The sequence below is a fragment of the Botryllus schlosseri genome, chromosome 7, assembly GCF_051294905.1.
Source record: "Botryllus schlosseri isolate E-star chromosome 7, Bs_hap1, whole genome shotgun sequence".
Lineage (NCBI taxonomy): Eukaryota > Metazoa > Chordata > Ascidiacea > Stolidobranchia > Styelidae > Botryllus > Botryllus schlosseri.
The window spans coordinates 22,300,101-22,310,828 of record NC_137242.1 but is presented as its reverse complement, the minus strand read 5'-3'; the positions used below and the strand labels follow the sequence as shown (position 1 = coordinate 22,310,828).

At 42.8% G+C, this 10,728-nt stretch overlaps 2 long non-coding RNA genes across 2 annotated transcripts in view; one reads left to right on the top strand and one right to left on the bottom strand.

Annotated features, from left to right (window-relative positions):
- The window catches only part of LOC145442973 (uncharacterized), a 153,860-nt gene extending 148,790 nt beyond the window's left edge, over positions 1-5,070 (bottom strand). Inside the window, exons 1-3 of the long non-coding RNA XR_013916227.1 lie at positions 4,580-5,070; positions 4,338-4,512; positions 1,264-2,194 (exon numbers count right to left, since the gene is read on the bottom strand). This is a non-coding gene — a long non-coding RNA (uncharacterized LOC145442973). The remainder of the gene's footprint in view (positions 1-1,263; positions 2,195-4,337; positions 4,513-4,579) is intronic.
- Positions 1-10,728, top strand: part of LOC145443012 (uncharacterized) — a 70,473-nt gene that overhangs the window by 23,132 nt on the left and 36,613 nt on the right. The gene's annotated exons all lie outside the window — the stretch shown is intronic.

The window sequence follows — 10,728 nt, the reverse complement described above, 5'->3', positions numbered from 1 at the left end:
TCAACATATTCGCAAGCGCCAGAATAAAGGCAAAAGACCCCCCCGTTTGGAACCACTATCTTTGAATAAAGCATTTTTAAACAGCCTTAACGATCTCTAGGAATATATTGTTCTCCTATAATTGCGATGACGCTTATTCCAGTAAATGAAGATTGATTTTATTTATATTTTATTGCAGTTTTTGCGAGGGTGGTAGTCTCCAGAGTTGGATCAATTACAATATTTTAATTAATTACAATTACTTCCTTATATGTTTCAACTACATTATAATTACAATTATTGCTCAATGCTAAAAATACTAAATTACAATTACGTTCAAACAGGTAGGTAATTGATTCAGTAAAGAGGTTCTTTGACAACCGTAACTACGTAATTAGTAACAATCTCAAGCTATTCATGTTTCATTCCTGATATGTAGAATACCCTTCAATTATAAAAAAAAACTCGAACGTATTCGAACTATTCCTAATCATGAGTACTGAAAACTACAAGCACAAAAAAAAATGTTTCAAGCTACTGATAAGAACCAAAGGTTTGAGCGACTAACAGCGAATAGGCTACAGGACGGTCAATGAAATGTAATCAAACGATTAGGCTACTCAGAGCTGGGTCAGGATAATGAAATGTAATTGGTAAGGCGTCAGCGATAAGGATAATACCGATAAGGTGCGTAAAATTGAAATAAATGCAAAAGGAAAAAACCTCCCGATAACTACTGAACCACTGGTTTTAGCCTATATTGTAAGTCACAAAGTTTCTGTTGCGACTGAAGTATGGGAAAAAGTTTAGCGTGACTTAATTATCTAGTTATAACGCAGCACGCATAGAACACCGTTGTAAATAGGTTAATTATTACATGTGGTGACTGTTTCCTAATGAACCTCGTCTTCATCCTGGTTTGTACCGGATTTTCACTGGTGCGACGAATAAATGATTGATTGATTAAATGATGATTTTATGCTGTGATAGTCAGGTTTCTATGAAAATGTAATTGAGATTGTAATTAAGCAAAATTTTGATCAAATTATAATTACAATAACACAAAATAGAAATGTAGAAATGCTTCAATTACAATTACAATTACGTGAAAAAATGTAATTAATTACATTCAGCTCAATTACAAATTACAGGCCCTTTTCATACCGGGGTTCCGGGAATAACATTTCCCGAAAATGTTTACCGGAACCCCTCTATGTGAACATAACACTGGTTTTTCGGGGCGGTATGAACGCGCTTATTTTCGGTGATTTTTACGAAAGCGACTGAGTATGAACACGAATGGCGCAGCTGGGTTCCCGGAACGCTGTCAATCAAACTTTTAGTTACCGTAACGCGCTGTTCATTCAGGCTGCTTGTATTTCGAGGTCAGCTACCTGAGGCATTTTGATCTTCTTGTGTAATGGTGTTGGGAATGCATTATTCTTGGATTTATATTCTGTATGCTCACAATACGTAGTCACTGACTACTATTCAGCTTCTTTTTTCTGTGGTTTTGTGAACAGAGCACGGCTAAAAAGGTACAACACCATCTCCAAATGATGCAGCATTGGGTGAGTTGCCTGAAAACTTAAGGACTTAACACTCATTTGATAGGTGATCTTGACCCTTACCATATGTTGTGCGTAGGTTAGTCACCGTCATATACGCCTACCGAAAAGGGGATTTAGTAACATCTGCTTTGATAGTTGTCAGCACAGCAGAGAATGATGTCCTTAGCTCTGAATCACTAACCAAAAGTGATTCAAACGGGCTGGTAAACCATCATACATCATCCAAGCCATAATTTGGTTTTCACCTATGCCTTCATTTTCTTGTTACAACCAAGTAATTCCTTTGTTATGCAAGTGTCACTTACTCTGATCTTTTCGCAGGTCTAGATGGAGGATACTGATAAAAAAGGTGGAAAGGTGGAACTGTGCAAGTGTGCATGAAGTTATAGTTTCTCTCATGAATAAAATGAAACAGCACAAACACATCTGGTTAAGCAAGAGCATTGTTTATTGAGAAAGTCACACAGGGCATTTCCGACGTCTGGGCCAGCGATACTTGGATCACCACCACGTCTTGTCTTCAATGCGTATACCATCCTCTGTATCATTCTGGCCTTAGCGGATTGCAGTTTCTGAGCAAAGCCGAACACCGCGCCTTCAGTCGACCAAAATCTTTCAACCTTCATGTGTGCTTTGCTAAGTTTCTGAAAAAGCAATTGTGAATTTTAAGGGCAGCAGAAAGGAAATTTATATTACATATTTGAAATTAGCTTTAGCTCCTGCTCTGTTTTTCAGGGAAAAGGCTTCATGAGCCGGGGCTGAAAGGGATAGGCTGCCTCATCAGTTATGTAGGCTAGTACGGAACCCTATGGCTCCCAATCTGAAAACTTGAATGCAGCAAATGCATGTTTGGTACAAATGTTGCTGTGGTAATTTTTTATCCCTCCACAACACTCAGACTTGTGCAAAGTACTGGAATTTCAAAATGCGCAACTTCAACTAGAACTACTCAATTTTTCAAACTAGCAACTAGAACAGGGGTGGCCAACCTTTTCAGCCAAGGGCCACATTCGATTGACGAACTATTCTGCGGGCCACTAGCCGCGCCAAGTGTGAAAAATTTTTGAAGTTGATAAATTAATAATATTGCCACTTGACTATATTGCAAGCCTGCTGTATATCGCTAGGCTCAGTTTGCAAGGACTGGACTATTCGGCACCTGGACATATCGGTATCGAAAGCTTCTTCCAACATGCGTCAATCATTTTGTGCCTAGGTTTCATAGTCGAGGGTCTTTCTGCGAGCACAAACGGGAGGTCGCAAATATATATAGTTAGACTCACTCTGATACATTAGGCGTTCTTTCATTTTTACAAAGGGGTAACAATATTAAAAGCAAGAAATCGAGTGACAAGATGTTGCGCTAAGCGTGTAGAAAATTTTTACTTTTGATAAATCTATCGCAAAGTATTCTGCTTTATTGTAGTGTACGAAGATCTACCAAAATGTGACTGGCTCATATATCTACCAATGCGTCGGAACTGACATTTCAGTCATCACATCTCAAGTGTTACGGCCAGACTAATCAAATTTTTGATTGGCCTTGCAAGTTCACAATCTGTGCAATCCATCTTTGATAATACTATCAATTTCGGAAATTAACTCTCGGGCCACGGGTTGGCCGGCCCTGAACTAGAACTGTCAACTTTTCAAAATCTGCAATTAGAACTAGAACTACTCACTTTCAAATATCCCCAACTAGAACCAGAAACTATTCACTTTTTTAAATCCACAACTAGAACTACTTAGTTTTAGTAACTAAAACTAACTAAATGAGTAGGTTGATGTACATTGTACATGCCTGACTACACTACAAAAAATATACAAATTTGGTCTCAATTTCAGTCTTAATAAGTAAGCAGGGTCGTAACCAAGTCACAAGTCGATCCCACTTTAAAAGTTTTGACTAGATTCAAGTCGAGTCATTTTCAATTCACCACCGAGTCCAACTCATCGAGCAGAGCGTCGAGTTCGAGTCATGGTTTTATGACCCGAGTCCAAGTCATTGTGTTGACTGCTCAGTTTCCAGAAGTCTATTTTCCATCAATTTGGGTCTAATTTCTGAGACAGAAAGTAGCCTACTTGGCAAGAAAATTTGGTCTTTCAGACTTCTTTTTCGAACATAATGATTCATGACCAAATTTGTCTGACCTTTTTGTAGTGGTATGCTACGCAAAAACTGGCTGACATTCCGCCATGACAAATATAGAAATATTACTATGCACTAGGGCTGGGCAAAATCGAGTACCTGAGTGATTCGATTCTGAATCACTTATTACGCTTAGAGTCAAGTATCATCATGATGACATCACAACACAATGTACTATGCTAAAATCCAAATGTGTAGGCTACCTTTTATGCCACCACAAAGAACATAACGCCTATTGTCCGTCACATTAAAGATATTTTGGTGTTTTTTCGACCATACCGTTTTCATTGCACTGCTTGACAGTGTTATGGGATGGTCATGACTTCGGAAATGTGTTATTTCCAGCAACGTTCATAGCTTTGTACTATATCTCGTATGTTGCGACACGGCCAATCAAGGCTTCCTCAGTAGAAAATAGTATCAAAACTACGGTATAATTCTAGTTAGTAAATGAACTTTCAGTATAATTTCAGTACTCGAAAAAAGTATTTTACTACTCCACTCGAATCATTAAAGTTAATACTCGATTCAGATTCGAGTACTCGAATCATTGTGGCTAGCCCTACTAGGCACCAGCAATTATTTTTATTAAAATCAACTTGTGACAGTTGCCTTCTTAAAATACATCTGATGTTTACCTGGATCTATAAACGATTGGCTTCATTGGCTAGCCTCCAAAGAGCGACAGCTACTCAGCAATCAAGAGAAATTGAGTTCGTATAATTTGCTGGCTGCTTTTCGTTATGGTCTCGAAGCTCGTCGCAGAGTATACCAAATGTTTCTTTCACGGATTTCTAGAATTCCTTGGTTTCTCTGTACAGTGTACATAAGATTAGATTTACCCAAACCATTATACAAGCAATCACAAAGATAAACTGACTTTGTCGTTCGCAGATGTGATCAGTGGTTCTTTTCATTCCAGGACTTTATCCTCTTTGCTGGCTTTCAGTTTCTGCTCTCAGCTTCGGTTGATAATATACAAGCCAGGAACATGCTCGGGCTCTATTACTGATACAGGTATATTGAGTATAGAGCCCCATACACATCGAGAAGGCATATCCGCAACATCCCATAGCTAAAAGTTGGAGCCAACTTCTCCGCATCTCACGAATATGCCTCTCCCACATCGTTTTCCACAAGCATATTACAACTGGAACACCCCACAGACATGGTTTCGTAACTATCAATACTTACGGAGAATCGCGTTCATACTGGCCATAATTTCCCGCAAATTTACCGAAAAAACGACCTGTGTGAACATAAGTTTGCGGTAACTCTAAATAGGTATAAACGCGCTCTTTTCCCGGAACTGTTTCGGTAATTTTTTCTCTATGTGAACATCGCCTGTTTCGGAACTTGTTCCCGAAAGAGTTTCGTAAATCCGGTATGAAAAGGGCCACAGTTGATCCAACTCTGGTAGTCTCCATATTAAAATCAGTAAATGTGATGGTAAATCGCGCGCAGCGCGAAGAAAAATATCATGCACCCGCATAAGTATTCCTAAACAATATTGTTTTATGCTGATTTACGAAAAAATTATGTGCCTACCAGAGATGAGCGGATTTGAAATTTCTATGTCCTAATCCAATCCAAATCCGAACCTCCAAATCCAAATCCTAATCCATAACTTTCTCATATTCAAGTCCATGTCCAATCCTAATCCGATTCCAACTGGAGATTCAGAAAAAATACTTATTTTTGCAATGGAGGGATTCAAAAATTTTCTTTCACAACCAACGATTCACTTGATTCAAGATAACTTAGTAACCATAAGTACATTAATAACTGATCCGAATAAAGTTTGTCGCCATTCGTCACACGACATTTCAATCTCTCTCTCTCTCTCTCTCTCTCCCAGAAAATAGGTAAATCCAATCCAAATCCTAATCCGTTCTGAGAAAAATGTCTAATCCAAATCCGACAAAATTTCACAAATCCTGTTTTTTCAAAACCTAATCCTAATCCATGCTCATCTCTGGTGCCTACGTCAAGTCTTCAAAATTCCGGACATTTGGCATATTTTAGATATTCCTCCCGGACGCTAGTTTGAACAGTGAAATTCCGGACGTATGGCAAACCTAATTTAGTTGATCATTTTGGCCAAAAAGATTTGACATCTAGTTGATCATTTTGGCCAAAAAGATTCAAAACATCTTAAATTTGCATATGGCATCACTCTCAAAAGTAGCCTACAGTGCTTTTCCACTTCGACACGCAGTGTGCTGCAGGATACAATACGTAGTTGAAAACATTTTGTGGAAAATAATCCGAGCTATAGGTATAAGTATCAGTTTAATAATCTTTTCGTGATTTTTCAAAACCCAAATCTGCCCTACAATGCAAATATAGGAAGGTGTCGAAACGATTTGGAGTAACTAGCGTGAAGGGAGTATTATAACGGAGAATTGGCAATCCAACTATTTCATACATGGAAACATGGTCGGTGGATGTTTCGCATTGAGTGCAATGCAATGAAAAACGTGATTTGATAGATTTAGCCGAATGTTAGTTTGCAATGAGAACTGAGCCTACACCATATACTGCGAATTTATGTTTCTTCAGCACCTCTCATACCGCCCGCTGAGCCCAGCGCCCCCTTTTTCGCACCCCTGGGTGTTGCCGCCCCCTTCAAAGGTCAGCCAAAACAACTGGATCATTATGTAGAGTTTTTTATGCTGATTCCAATAATATACATCCTAACTTCTAGAATTATGTATATTTTCTGAGATATCACAGTGTAAACTCTCTGACAAACGGCTGTAAAATCAGCTACCGTGTCGATGACGTATTACCAGAATCATTTTGCCGATGCATGGAACACTGAATGGGATGTCTAAGTCAATCGTAGGTTGTTGTCTTCGCCTAAATTACCTGATGCTGCGTTGTTTTGATCCGTCATGCCCGACTGGACTATTCAATCTTCATTTTAGGTTCTTATAATTTGCGATGACTTATGTAGAGGAAGTACAGAAGCCAACGTGCAAGGCAAGCAGTTCTGTTTCCATTTCATGTATTGATCCCATGGAAACGCAACTGTGTGATTATCTCTTACTACTATCTCTCTCTCTAATAGTTTCCCTAAACGCATGAGCGATCTCGTCTTCTTGTTGTGATTGTGCGACGTGCGTGCATGTATGTATTAGCACCCACGTCTTGTGAGTTGTTGGAGCAATAGGGATTAGGCTAGTCGATGCAACTGTTCTGTTCTTTTGTATTTCAGTTTGATCATTTATTACGGTATTTAACCTATGAATAAATGCAAAGTTGCACATGATCAAACTTAATACGGATTAACCATGCCGAAGCTTTCTTGCCCAATCCAAGACTGCAATTATGAGACTGAATCCGAAGATACGGCCGGCGCCGTCACACAGCTCACTATCCATGCTACAATCCACACAACAGGTCCTCATGTCTCGCGTTCGAGAGCCCCTGTCATGGAACGACCCGTCATTTCGCGTGGCTCCACTGCCGAGGAATGGCAAATATTCCTCAGAAAATGGGACGATTTTAAAAAAGGGACCGAGATACCCGACAAGCTAATCAAGAGCCACCTTTGGCAATGCTGCGAGATAACTTTATCGAACGACCTCTTCAAACAAGTCGGTGACTTCAATCAAGTCAGTGAAGGTGATATGCTGAAAGCTATTGAATCTCTAGCAGTTGTCAAAATCGCCACAAGCATGCGCACCGTCGCTCTATTTTCGGCCCAGCAGGATCAAGGACAATCCTTCAGTGCATTTCTAGCCGAGGTGAAAGCGTCTGCAAGAATTTGCTCATTTCAAATGAATTGCACGAAGCCTGACTGCACCCAAGTCAATGACTTTTCTGATAGAATTGTTAAGCATATTGTCATCGCCGGCCTGGCTGATGATGAGGTTCAGCGGCAAGTCCTTAGTGTTGCAAATCTCGATGCAAAATCACTAGACGAAACTGTCCATATTATTGAAAACAAGGAATTAGCTCTACGTGCCACCTCCTCCACAATGAGAAATCAGCATGAATCTAGCGTTGCGGCCAGCACTTCTACTACTGGCACGCCGTTGCCCGATCTCTCTCATCATCAAATGTGGCAATGTCATGAAGAAGTATAAATTCTTGCATGGGAAGTTTGGTAAGCCGAGGTTGCGCGAGTTTAAACAATGTCTAGCCTGCTGGAGACAAAGCAAACAATCGGAGACGCCTAGTACTGGCACCGCTTCAAGTATCAATATCGCGTCAGTAGCAAACCGTACCAATAACGCTGTCGAATCTCATGCTTCGGAAGTCATATTGGACCACCACATATTCGATAGCACATACGGTTGGTTGCTGAAAGACTGCAAGGCACAACCGACCATTGATCTTTTGGTCTCCACCCGGCAAGCCGATTATGCCCAGTTCAATATCCAGCGTCCCAAAATATCGCCCAAGAAGATGAAGGCGATATCGGACACTGGTGCACAATCATCCTTGATGGGATTGAAACTGTTTCGAGCATGCGGCTTCAAGGACCAGCATCTCATCCCGGTAAAGAAACGCATGGTTGCAGCTAATGATGAGTGTATCCACATCTTGGGCGCTGTGTTTCTGCGACTTTCGGGTGCAGCGGTTTCTGGCGATGTCATAGAAACCGCTGAGATGGTATACATTACGGATTCTACGAAACTCTTCTACCTTAATCGAGATGCCATGCAGAAGTTGGGCATCATTGGGCCCGATTTTCCTCAAATTTGGGCAGCGGCACTCCACGCGACACGAGAGTCAACCCTTGAGGGTAACCTGCATCCAACATGTAGCTGCCCACGGAGGTCCACGCCCCCAGCAGCTGCCATTCCAGCCTTGTGCGGAGAATGTTGATAAAATGAAGCAGTGGTTACTTGACAGGTATGCATCATCCACATTCAACAAGTGCAAACACAACCCACTACCAACCATGACTGGGCCGCCTATTTCCATTCATATCGATCCGTCAGCGACACCGACTGCAGTCCACACACCGGCTCCCATTCCACTTCATTGGAAAGAGGAAATTGAGAAGCAGTTGGAGGCGGACGTAAAATTAGGGGTGATTGAAAAAGTAGAGCCGAACACGCCAACGACCTGGTGTCATAGGGCCATATGGGTCCGCAAGGCAGATGGCAGCCCGAGGAGAGTTGTTGACTTCCAATCGCTGAACCGCTTCTGCTCTCGAGAAACACACCATGTTGTGCCTCCTTTCAAACAAGCACGCTCGATACCTCCAAACACTTACAGGTCTGTCACAGATGCCTGGAATGGTTACCATTCCGTGCCCGTGCGTGAAGAGGATAGACACCTTCTGACATTCATTACTGAGTTTGGGAGATATCGCTATAGAGTGGCCCCGCAGGGATACCTGGCCAGTGGCGACGGGTACGCTTACCGCTACGACAGCATCATTGCCGACACACCACGCGAAACGGAGTGCGTGGACGACACGGTCCTCTGGGACGATGACCTTGCCACGCACTGGTGGAGAATGATTGACTATCTAGAATTAATGGGCCTTGAAGGCATCATCCTAAACGCCTCCAAGTTCCAGTTCTGCCGCAGACACATCGAGTTCGCCGGCTTCGAAATTACTGCCGAGGATTTCGGCCTCTGCCCAAATACTTAGAAGCAATACAGTACTTCCCACGGCCAACAAAAATAGCAGATATACGTGCATGGTTTGGGCTGGTCAACCAGGTATCCCATTATGGCCGGCTTTCTACCATTATGGCACCATTCAAACCGTTACTAAGCACGAAAACTCCATTTTGCTGGACTTCCGAACTTGATGATGCATTCGCGAACTCCAAGCTCGAGCTCGTCAACGCTATCAAAGATGGAGTACGTATCTTTGACCCCACTAGAAGAACGTGCCTGACCCCAGACTGGTCAAGGTCTGGCATTGGCTACTGGCTGCGACAGAAGTACTGTAAATGCGTTTCCTTGACCCCTGACTGTTGCGGCCATGGGTGGAAAATCACTCTCGCAGGCATTGGAAGATACGAAGTTCTTCACCCTCGGATGTGACGATCTCATCATCTGCACTGACCACAAACCTTGGGTAAAAATATTTGGGGACCGCTACCGCTCCCTTGATGAAATTACTAACACAAGGATTTTTCGTCTGAAGCAGCGCACATTGTCATGGCGCTTCCGTGTCGTCCATGTTCCTGGCAAACTCATTCCTGCATCTGATGCATTCTCCAGGCACCCTGCTCCCTCGACTCCAGTGGATGACATGCCATTGGACCACTGCGACAGCATCGTGTCTGCCCATGAGGACACCAATCTGATTGAAATCAGCATCGTGGCCGCCTCCCGCGCATCATTGAATGCCATTGAAGTTGTCTCCTGGGACGATGTAAAGCGCAGTACTGCATACGATCCTGTCCTAAGTGAGTTAAAAACTCACATCATCTCAGGATTTCCAGACAAATCGGACAAACTGCCTTTTCAACTACAATCATATTGGCGGTACCGCGACAACCTTTCGATCGTAGACGATGTTGTCATGTATAATGACCGGATTGTCGTTCCCCCGCCGCTGCGAGGGGTTATCTGTGAAATCTTACTCTCGGCACACCAAGGGACTGCTGCCATGTCACAGAGGGCGCAGGCCACAGTATTTTGGCCTGGGATGACTGAGTGTATAGCACGTACACGAGCACGTTGTGGCAACTGCAGTAAAATGGCACCGAGTCAAGCATACATGCCTGCGGTCGAGCCATTCATACCGACATACCCTTTCCAAGCTGTTGCCGCTGATTATTGCACCGCCGCAGGCCACCACTATTTAGTCGTTGTTGACCGCTTCAGCAACTGGCCAGAAATATTCCATGTGAAGCACGGTGGGCAAACGTCTGGAGCCCTCGGACTCCAAGATGCATTACGAAGTTACTTCGGCACGTTTGGAGTGGCCGAAGAACTTAGCAGTGACGGTGGACCCGAATTTGCTGCGCACAGCACTCGGGAATTTTTTCGAAAATGGGGGGTGCGCCACAGGCTGTCGTCGGCCTACCACTCCAGGTCAAATGGCCG